Source organism: Varroa jacobsoni, unplaced genomic scaffold, assembly GCF_002532875.2.
Source record: "Varroa jacobsoni isolate VJ856 unplaced genomic scaffold, vjacob_1.0 scaffold_505, whole genome shotgun sequence".
NCBI lineage: Eukaryota > Metazoa > Arthropoda > Arachnida > Mesostigmata > Varroidae > Varroa > Varroa jacobsoni.
In genome coordinates this window covers 157999-169745 of record NW_019213407.1, presented here as the reverse complement: position 1 = coordinate 169745, position 11747 = coordinate 157999, and the positions used below count along the sequence as shown (strand labels likewise).

At 39.3% G+C, this 11747-nt stretch overlaps 1 protein-coding gene across 5 annotated transcripts in view; it reads left to right on the top strand.

The window, feature by feature from the left end:
• The first annotated feature begins 261 nt into the window (after positions 1-261).
• Positions 262-11747, top strand: part of LOC111260998 (uncharacterized) — a 144373-nt gene continuing 132887 nt past the window's right edge. For 2 of the 5 annotated variants that reach the window (XR_002680704.2, XR_015311309.1), the window contains exons 1-2: positions 262-680; positions 6191-6341. The gene's annotated coding sequence lies outside the window, so the exon portion shown is untranslated. Of the gene's footprint in view, positions 699-6190; positions 6342-11747 lie in introns of all 5 variants that reach the window. The other 3 variants (XM_086968532.1, XM_086968531.1, XM_086968530.1) reach the window with 2 other exon arrangements.

Below are 11747 nucleotides of genomic sequence, written 5' to 3'. Positions count from 1 at the left end.
GGTTTTCTCTCGCGAGGAGTCAGTAGGGCTTAGATGAACTCGGAGTCAAGGCCTATCTGTGTTTTCGATATTGTGCAAATAGACTTATCCTAAAGTAGAATAATGTTCAGTGACGTTGGCTATGAATGACGCCCAAGTGATACGACCGTGAGCTGTGGGGCAGGGAGTTTATAAGCGGGCAACGCGACCTCGGCTGTAGAAGGAGAGAGAAGGTTGCGTCCAATCGGCGCCATTAAGTTGAGGCAAAGGCGTAAATAATCCCTCTTTGCTTAGACGTAGACTGCAATATCCTCTTTAGCTCATTCTCTCTTGCTTGACTTGATGTCATCCCATTACATGCGGCGATAGGGCGCCATAGTGGTGATGGTGGTCTGCCTGATGCATCCGGATCGCCGACATTAGGTTGCGTAAGGTGTCAACGCGTCGGCTTGAACAAAGTTCATTCTCAAAACATACGAGTATTGCTTCATGATATCGTGTTTTTGCTTGGCTAAGCACATGAACTATAGACAAATTTACCGGGAAAGCAAACCTTTTATACGAGTGAAGACGTGCATGGGTTTATCTTTGTTTGAGTGTGCGCAGAAGAATATCGATAGACGAATCAGATTCGGTAGTTTATGATAGTGCTTATAATGCTGAAGAAGTACTGCCCATGTTGTTTTGGATGAAGGCTTTTGGTGCGTAGAGAAAAGAAGGTAGAATTGGCAGCCAATTTATACCTGTGTACTCGTTATTTATTTGTTATATAGCAAATATATACGGAGTGTTTTCAAAGCTAAATAGACGTTTAACATATGCAGGCACAACATTAATGAGTATTTAACATATGAGGCTACGTTATTTTTTCAATACGTGAAGCTACTTAATAGGTTTCGTATACCATCTCTACCGTGCTGACTAACTTCCTTAAGGTGCTATATACGAAAATATATAGAATGAACGATAAGATCTGATTCAAGTGGATCCTATAATGTGAAGTGCTGCATCGTTACTTCAAGCAGGTGAAACGCACTTTAGCGGAGGGTTAAATCGACACTGTCCTGCAGTTCAAGGCTATAGAAACTTAAATATTTCGATTTTCAAACGGTTTTCGTACCTGCAGTATCTTTTAAATACGCGAACTAACATATAGGCTTTATATCGTGCAATACACACAAAGCACTTCCACATTATGATTCGTGTCTATGTGCTTTTGGCAGATTATGCTAACGATACAAAAGTGCAGGACCTGCAATCCTTTGCCGCTTCGTAACAGTCGATTAAAGACGTTATAAAAAAAACGAAGAAAGCTTTATGGACGGTAGTATAATAGCTGGTGTTTCTGCTGAACTCTCAAGCAGGTGCATCGTCAGTCGCATAATAGAAACGAGCTCACACTGAATGAAAACGTTGGGATGGACCGCACGGTGAGGCGCCCGATCAAAATAATGGGGTTAATTCGATTACAAAGGACGGCCCACTCAATAAAACGAATTCATAATTTTCGACTTGTGTCAAAAAGCTTCGATCGGCCCCCACCGAGTTCAGTTGATTGACTTACAATCAGGCAGAATTTTTTTAGTCGACATATGCATCGGGGAAACAAAACAAAGATGTCACATATGGTGTGTCTTTGTGCACCTAATAGAACGAGCTTTTGCCGTATGCTTTTGAAACACTAGACAAAAAAGTAGTCTGAAACGACCTATTATTCCATTTAAAATATTTGTATGGTTCTGCACTGCAGATAGGCGTTACGTGGTATTTTGTGCGACGCCATTATCACACATTGTACTTCGCCTTTGAAAAACTTTTACATCAGCTAGTTCTCTAATAAATTACTAAAGCATGATGTATAAGTTAGCTCGAAAACAGTTCTTTCAATAGTTCTCTAGCTTCAATAGCTAGTTTCGATAGCTCAATAGTTCGATGGATGGGATACAGAGTATTTCAGAAACAGTATGTCGTGATCCAAGGAATCGTGGAGTTCAGTAAAATAAGATCTTTTTGCAATGAGACTATAAAGCGTTGAGGTATAATCTTTATTGCTATCTGCCGTATTTTCCACTACAAATGCAACCTCAAAAAAACGCTTAAAAAGAGCTAAATACCTTAGAAAGCTTTTTGTTTGCCTTTATTCTTGTTCCAGGTCAGCAGCTTCATAGAGCATCGTTTGAAGTCATTCAAGTTTGATCTTTTAACCTCGAAATAAAATTGAAAAAGATGCATCTATTATGATCGGGGATCTGAGGCTGAGGTCGCTTTTTTATTTCATTCTACTAAAATGTCAATAGCACTAGCGAAGTTCTAAAAATAAGGTCCAGTTTAAAAATGCTGCCTTCTAAACCGTACGCTATACCGAATTGCAAGAAACGTCGTCCTTTTGCTGCCATAAAATATATTTCATTGTGAGGAAAAGGAGTGGCGTATGCTTTTTACGCTACCGTATATATACGAAAGTACTCCTGATATAGCTTATAGACTACAGTTCTACATGTATGTTTGAAACCTCGCTATAAGTGTTCACGTCAACCCAATGCCAACTACGTTTACCGATTGATATAGGAGATTTAGGTTAATGTAACCTGACTACAAAACATTTTGTTAGCAATTCTTATTATTCGTTTTTATTATGGCTGAGCTAAAAACCACCTTAACATTTGCTACTTCGGTAATTCAACTTTTTTTTTCTGGAGGTTAAGGGCAAATACATTATGCAGACCGGACACCATCGACTGCGCTTTGTCCGGTACTGTGGGACTCTCACCCACTAAACCCTGGACCCCTATATCAGCTTGGGCCATGGTTCGGGACATGTTTGATATTACTTCGGTAATTCAACTGCCTACGCCATAAGTTACCCAACCTAAAAAGTTCGTACTTCTTCCTGTAAGTACATACAAATTATCCCGTCTTCGAAACTCCCTTCACTTCCAAGGATCTGTTTACAGAGATTCCTTTGAGTGTCATCGGCACAAGGTGCCTATTATGATAAATGGCCATTATGTTAAGTATGTCGCGTGGTATCAATGGGTCGACTAGAGATGAAAGATGCACTTGTTCTATAATTTTGGTAAAATATTTGATTTTATGTAAAAAAAAAAAGTTACGCTAGAATTATTGCTAACTGAATGTATATCAATGTTTTGCGAGATTCTTCATTGTTGACTTTTCGAAGGGAGCAGATGAAAGCACCGAATTTTAGTTTAACGCAGTTTTCAGCCGTAACGAAATATTTTTAAACAACTTTACTACTTCTAAAATTAAAAAAATAATCTTCCTTTTTAAACTATTATTATTGTGGTCTATTGTATCTCGACAACTGCTGTGCTCTTTAAACATAGTTTGCTTAACCAATCAATAGCCAACTACTGCGTACAAGTAGACCTATAATTGGGTTGCCTATTTATTTGCAGCGAACCACAATTCTCTGGCCTAGTGCTACGGTGCCTGCAAGGTAGTTGTGTTTCAAAACGACGTTTGTCGTTGGCTACACTTTTGAGGTTCAGTTGCTTAGGACCAATGATCGGCAAGGTGGATTTTTTTAATCTGGTAACCTTTGCCTAGAACCAAGAATGAGGACGAAGCTACCCCTTTAACGGAGCCCGAAAGAACGGCGAGTCGAATAGCCGTCAACGTCTAAGAGCGCTTGCAGCCGCTGTTGCTTCATCTTCTCTTCTAAACTCGTTTTGTCGGTAACTAATGTTCGTACGTCGATAGTGCCCCGGAAGAAGCAGCACTTACTGGCCATCCAGTTTGTTTCCTTGAAAATGCTGGGTCCAAGCTCCTTTTCCATTGATTCGAGGCGATGAAGTAGCTGCGTCTATGCTGCGTCTCCCTGTCGTTTAGAGCGTTTTTAGTTTCTGTTTTAGCTAGAACTATGCCACTGGCAGCTAAAGCTAAACAGGAGAATCGGGCCAATCGGGATGTTGTCAAGGGGGTAGGGACGGTAAGCAGAATTTCCATGGCTCGGTTATTAGGTATGATGACGGGACATCAGATAGAATCAAAAAGTCACGCTTTTACAGCGAGTTCAACAAATTCGAGTAAAGTGATCCCAAACGAGACTTAAACCTTCTTCAATTGGATCCTGACGTTATTGCGTAAACTATCCCTTACAGATTGAATTCGTGAAACGTCAAGCAGATCAATACGAATGTATCGGCAAAGATTGCTTGTTGAAAGATTTACAATAGTCAAAACGTGGGATTAACGCTATCCGACGTATGTTCTGCAATTATTAAATTCAAAACAGCTTAGCGTTGCGCTTATTAGCAAGAATATTACGTTAAAAAAGTGTACAATTTTAAGGACCGCTAATATATTTTCCTTACATAAATGCACAAAAATGAGGCCATGTATGTAAAGTGTGAGCTAGTAAAGATTAGACGTTCAATTATGAGGACCGAGTAATTCAATGGCCGACAAGACTCATGAACATGATCAATACGCCGTACGATATTTCTGTTTACTCAGGGCGTAACGTTTATTATTACAACATAAGTTGTATAGTTCCCCTTTATACATTATATAACCTTTTTATCTACGCATTTCTTCGATCACATTGGCGGTCGTTATTTGGTCCGCGTGCATTTCTGGCACCATTCAACGTCAAATACAGTGGAACACATCACGTTGGCGTACATTAGGAGATTGCTCATAGCCTTAGTTAAAAGAGCCTTCACTATTACAAAGATGTATGCCAAATCTAGGTGCCACCCCAATTTTTCCTAACTCTTTTTAACTAACTTCTTACCTGTCGTAATGGTAAACCTGCTTGGTTCGTGCTCCTTGTGTTTATCAGCAGGCTAATCACTGCAAGTTGATTTTTATCGTTTGATACTAATCTTGTGATAAAGATGATTACTCTTAGTCACTTGTGGTAATTGCAAAATTCAAAAACGTCCATGAAGCCATATCCAATTGTACGCTAGCATTAGGAAGCAGAGGCCGTTATAATAATGGTCATATTATCCGAAGTGACTCACTTCAAAAGGAAAAATCAATTCGAGACCAAATAAAGACCTTTTTGAAGAGAGTGCGACTGAAAAAAGGCCTTACCACAGGACGAGGATCTGAGGACGCCCACTGGATGGGGCCAATCTGAGAAGAGCGACAGTATATTAATGGTAATTTGCTGGCCTGGGGAAAGGTTGTAAGCATGTCCGAACCTAAAAACCCGTGTTGTGTCCGCCAATGCCGTACAAAACGCAACACGTGAGATTTATCCCAGTCGAATAATCCAGAGGAGAGAACCAACTTAAGCCTATAGGAGTGATAGAGTGTACACATCACCGGATACACACGTGAAAAAATATAGAATAGAAGCGAAGCCAACTAAATGAGCTGGGGTACTTCATAAGCTACACGAGACTGATAGTGAGATTATGTAGTCAAATTTTCAATCAGCAAATTCGTCTGAGTGAAGGATAGATATATACACAGGAGCAACTCGGGTTATTCTACATCAGCATAACAAACATTGATTTATCATAAATCTGGCTTAAGCCATTTTAAAAATGGCTTTACCAGTTTTTCTAGGCAGGCTTAAAATCAAAATAAAAAAGCAATGAATCTGTGTAAAAATTAATTTGCATCCTCTGTTATCTCTTGTCTCGCACTCGAAGGATCGTGACATGAAAATATCTCCGTGGTAGAATAAGACTATGAACTCAGTCAGAGGAACCATGCTCCTTAACGCTTTAGTGCTATTAAAGCCACCGCTCATTTGACTCTCAAACAAACATCACGTCGAAGGGCAGAGGCGCCGCAGGCTAGCAATATCTTAGCCTTTCTTCCAGGCCTTACTCATACATTTCAATAACGCGTTTGTTTATGACGACAAGTTTATCGCCCACCACGTCTGAGTAGCACCGTAGATCCGTGAATTGTTAGGATTGCTCGAAGTTCGTTTTATAGCGACCCTCAAACGACACATTCCTATAGCCCATCGACGGTGACCCTCAGCCTGCATCATGGACGTTCACGATCAGTCACTAAGAAATTGGTCAAAAATTGCAGATGGCATACCCCTTGTACGCTACTTATATCAGTTCTGATATATACAGATGATTAGATTTAAGTATAAATTCACTATAGGTGCTTATATATCGAAGTGAAATGATGATAGTTCACTAAGAAATGAAAGAAGAAAAGTGACGTAAAACTAACGCAAATCTTCAAATGTATCTGTTTCATCTATGGCCAGCAATGGGCGTTGTGATTCACGCGAAGCTTCTCACCTGACACAGATGTTCGGTATGTCCTTTGCCAAACACATTCGCGCTGCGCTTATTACCGTGTTCGACATACTTAATTGGATCTCGCGTAAAAGGGCCTAACTAAGAAAATCATAAAAAGTAAGTAATACAACTAATTAATTTCCTTGAACCAGAGCCTGTAATGAAGGTAAACTACAACTTGAAGCTGCGTTTGGCCAGTCTTGCCTTTGCAGCTTCTTCGGCAGCAGCATGTATTAGAATGAACTTAGACCCACCTGCATGGAAAGCCTGCCATTCGCATGCTTAACCCAACTTTCGTAGTGTGAATTTTGTGACTGCTTGAAAATAGTTGTCAGATTAAGCGGAACATCAAAGGAAATATACCTATAAGGTAAATATAGAGACGTTCGTAGGAGAGCCTTCTGTTTACTTTCGGTTATGGTCATTATCCAAATACACATAGGGCTATCTAATAAATAGTATTTATGAGCAGTTCTATATACGGTTTGGAAGCAAATTTTACTTTTCTAAACTATGTGCTAAGCTGTTGTGACTATTGTTTTGTAGGGTCAATATGCAGCGAGTCTTAATATATTATATACATTATTTTTTTTAAGCTATACCCTTAAGGTTCATTACGAAGCGCAAACCAAAGTATGCTACGCGATCGAAAGATATTTCGAGTTCACTTGTTAAACGTGTTCGATGGACGCCGACATCGCAGTCCGGCAGCTCGTCCTGTCATCTCCCCACTCTTTGTACAGCGTGTAACAATGGCACACACTCCATAACACCGCTGGTGGAACGGTACAGTGTGTGTGCTATGAGCCTTTGCTAACGTGTTGACAGAGCACACGATCGATAACAAAGCTAGCTAGGAGGTACTAGGCTCGATGCGTCTCGAACCTGCACTTGAAACTTTTATGAGGCTATAGAAAAAGGCATTAGGTATTGGGCGTCAAGGGTTATTGGTTTTTCATGTGGGTAACATATAGAACGTATCAATGACGTGCACAAATAAATACACATCGGTGACGAGGTAGGTCCGTAGAGTTCGCTATGGTAATCATCATTTGTACAAGGGCGCGTCGACTCCTGCTGTGCTTTGGCATTCAGCCCAGGTATGATGTATCTGAGTTTGTATTATGTTATACACGAAAAAGTTTGGTTCTTCTTGACTCAATGGTCCATACACCTTTAACACAGATACATATTTACAGACGGGTCTTCTATAGCACGAGCGAAGCGAGTATTTGACGGGTCCAAAACCCACTTCGTTTTGCGTTGGTCTGGGAACTAACCGTTTGTAACAATTCCCGGCGGCCGCTGTAAATGTACCAAGTGAAATTAAAAACATTTATTTGTCAGAGCAAACTTCTTATTCATGAGCTCGTTGCTTTACTGATACGTCTAAGTAAACTATTGTGTTTTTCTCTACCCCGTAGATGGTATTCACCGTTTAATCTTATTGGACTCCGCTAATAACGTAGGCATATATGTTGGATTGTAAGTTCTGGGAACAAACTTTCCGTGTTTTACCCTGGCCAGACCATCTTTTCGTAATCGCATAATCCGCTATGTCATTAATTCAAATTTCTTTCTAGAAAATAGAATATGGCTTGTGCGGCTTGTTAAAATACCGGTGTATATGCCGCCTGTTTATAATTTATAATCGGCCTTCAATCGTTCTAAGCAGCGAAACGCCTAAGCGCCAAAAAATTTCGGTGCGTATTTGATATACGCAACAATATGCTGATCCGTTGAGAGCTTCAAAATCCAATCGAGGACCAGACGCAATTAATACAGGCATCCAATAGAAATCAAAATAAATGCTCCTTGTTTAGAAACGCATTCCTGGCTGACTAATACATCATAAAATAAATTAGATAACATGCACTTAATGTATCACCCTATGTATTATTTGCGTATCCTTACTTATAAGCCATTACGTCTTGTGTAGCTACGAGACAACTACCTCTTCAAACTTCTGGCTTCTCTTATAAAGGGCAAAGCTACAGATTTTCTGTGGTTCTTGCATTACTTAACATCGATTCCATGATAGCGCCAACATCTGTGACACGGGCTTTAGGATTTGCTAGAAACCTTTTTGTTGTTTACGAGCAGGAGTTTTTCACGATGAACATCTCCGCAGCAGATAATATCACCTCTGACGCTGCAGGGGGCAATCTTTCAATAGACTACAGGTTTCGAACCCACGTCACCACGCGTTCGAAAGTTTAGTAGGCAATCATGTTATCACCGCACTATCACCGGGACCCGACCCAGTAGCTTATGCGGATGAATTCGGCACCTTATTTTGCCCGTCAATGTGCTAGTCAGCATTTTTCACTAGGCGCTTATTATCGTTCTCTACTGCTACTGTCCCTCTTTATTTTTAGCCCCCTTTCGTTTAGTACAGTCATCTCATATAAGAACATGTCCTGATTATTTAGATATATGCTCGTGGTTATAGTCTTCTTTATACAGACTCAAGGTTTTAACGTTAAAAACTTTCTAAAATTTAAAAGGGGAACAAAGACTGAAGTACTTAATTCTGCTTAAAGTAATTTCTATGGAAACAAGTACATCTTATTCCGACCTCTCTGCAAAACGTTTTGAAACTTATGACCGTCGAGACACGCTTTCAGATATGAAAAAATAATCAAATATAAAAACAACACATCCGACACTATGCGTTAAGTGAGTCTTCATCTTCACTCTTAACTCAACTAAGTGTTTTTATTATCTGAGCCTTAACCAACAGACGTTTCATTGTCCCTATTTGACGACTCATTCAATTATTGTATTAAAATGACCTGTCGTTAGTATTTACGGCCCATAGTGTGTGTGGATGGGTCGTGCCGAATATATAACAATATAATGACTAAATGTGCAACAAATAAAGAGGACAAAATAATGGCATTGACGTCACATCCATGTACAAAACAGGTCTTATGAATGATAGCCTGTATTCACATGCCCAATTCCAACCCGAATTAGATTAGGCTGGCCCGGCCGATGAGGGCCTGTCTGAGTCCATTTGATATTAGAGCATTGAACGCTGCGCGTATTTTCAGTATGTTTAGGTGAAAACAGATCAAGTCGTAATTTGAAAATAAATCCCATTAAACATAATTCTTTACTATTTGTAGTATGTGAGAAAAAGCTACATTTAAGCAAGTTCTTAGCTGATAAACAGGGTGTTATTTCCTGTAAGGTTGGAGATGATGGTAAAAGTCTCGCAATTGTCGATAATAGCGTGACCTTCAGGCTTTCTATTACACTATAAGTAAACCGGTTGATAAATCTACTGGAGAATAGACAACGTTATAGGCAATCTAATGATTCAGTCAATTTCAATGGGCACAAACCTTAAAGGGAATGACCGATAGTGGATTTAGCCGAAGGAGAGGAAAATAGTCTAGCTCAAATGGAAACACTTCGGTAGAAATTCTCTCGCTGCCTGTATATATAGTACGAAATATATGTATGTACATATATTTCGTAAAAGCAAGCTTTAACCTATTGCTGTTTAGAATAATATATTAACTTCTTCGCCAAACTATAAAGTTCATAAATGTATTGTACATACAGGATATCAAAGAAGAGAATACTACATGTGTCGAATACTAGTTCCGCTAACAAGATAGGCAAACGAACAGGACGAATCGAATTAGAGGGTATATCTGATCACCGTCCACAAAGGCTGCAATCTGCGAAAGCATGTGGCCATAAGATGAACGTCATAATTCTCCAGATGCATTGAAGATTATCATTTAGAATAACGACTAAAGATATCGTCTGCACAGGGTTTTCTCTACTATCTGGTTGAGCAAACATGAAACTGGAACTCCCTGAGAAGTGTTCTTGTTAATGCGTGATCTATAGATCTACCGAAGGAAAGGCTAATAGGTATCTTCAAGCGCGAAGTAAATAACTATTTACTCCTACTTTGATTGATTGTTTTGACTTATAATGCCCTTGAGAATTGATACTGCGAATTAAGGTGCCCTGAATGATACGTACGATGTACAATAATATGATTTAGATTCATTTCTGAAGCCGAGTTTATTGCGGAATAAATCACTAAAAATTCGATGATGCTCAGGATGATGCTACGTACTACATATACATTGGAAGCATTTTCTAGATGAGCCATTGTTTATAAGGTACGATTTCAGAAACTGTTCACAAGAATGGAAATAGGCTGGTCAATAGAAAGCGTTAATTCGATCCTCTGTGATGGTTAGAGGTTATTCCTTAATGGCATGAAAAAACCAACGTTAGTCTACTCGTCGCAGGCACTTCATGGCTACTTTCGTAACTATCGTATTTTCCCGTTTACCTTATGCCTAGTTCATTGCTTGACCGACAATGCTTCACGGGCCTGAGAACCAGGAAGCGCCTCATGTACAATGTGTGCGCATGTACTCAACTGCAAGGAATAGCTTAGGTTCTGAACTAATATTATGTACCTCATGGCATATCTTTAAGTTTAAGCAGGATTCATTGGCGGCTCTATTGATATCTAATTAGTGTTACGTGTAGATAACATGTGATAGGTGAACATGAAAAGCATTTAGTGCATTGAGCGTGATCCTCACATGGTAGCAAACTATTAAAAAAAAACCGCCAGAGAATTCAAGACCTTCAACATCGGTTATGGTTATGGTAATGTACCCTGTCTATGCTGCTGATAATGTTATAATGGTGCCATTTCCCAATACCAATTTAATCGAATAGTTACGCCACACATTATTATCTTCTGTAAATAATTTACCCCTTAAAAGAAGGCTTCCAGTAAGTGGCAAAAAGCAATGGGTTCGTTTTGTATTTCGCAAAAAAATTCTAATCAGGAAGTGGAATTTCAGTGATACGCTGAGTTCCATGATTTCAATTTGCATACAACCAATTTAGAGAGAAAATGATATAGTTTTTTGTTTTTTAATTAACAGAGAGATTACACAAATACTCAACTGTTTAGCGAACTACTAAAATCAAGTCTAACATGTGCCTAATTGCTCATAACTCATTGCTCTGCCATTTGAAATCTGCATCTTCAAGTCAATAGACCAGACTGAAGATTTTCGTTCCACATGGCCGTTGCATTTCGTATTTTTCTTCTTGGGCACATTATAATATAATGACTTAGTGTACACCTTGTCAAAACAGCGTATGAGCTTCTTTTTTACCTCGGAACGGGGTCTATTAGACTATCGTTATCAAACGAATCTAACGACCCCATAGGTAACAAATTCACGTAGAGCACAGAAAAACTGACCGAGAAAAAGGATAGTTATCCTGTTGCAAATATTTGATCAGTCCTTACCTCATATTACCGTTTGGCCAATTATACGTTATTATATCTATCACTAGTTGTCACTACAGGTCCGAATCTGCTATCTATGGCAGCTAAGTAAATATAACGTCGGTATAACCTCAACACGCCTCAATGAGAGACTAATCTGGCAGGAAATAAGTCGACGGCTTTCACATCAGGCGCTGGTACTCTTTATTTATTTTGGAAAACATTTTATATTTTAT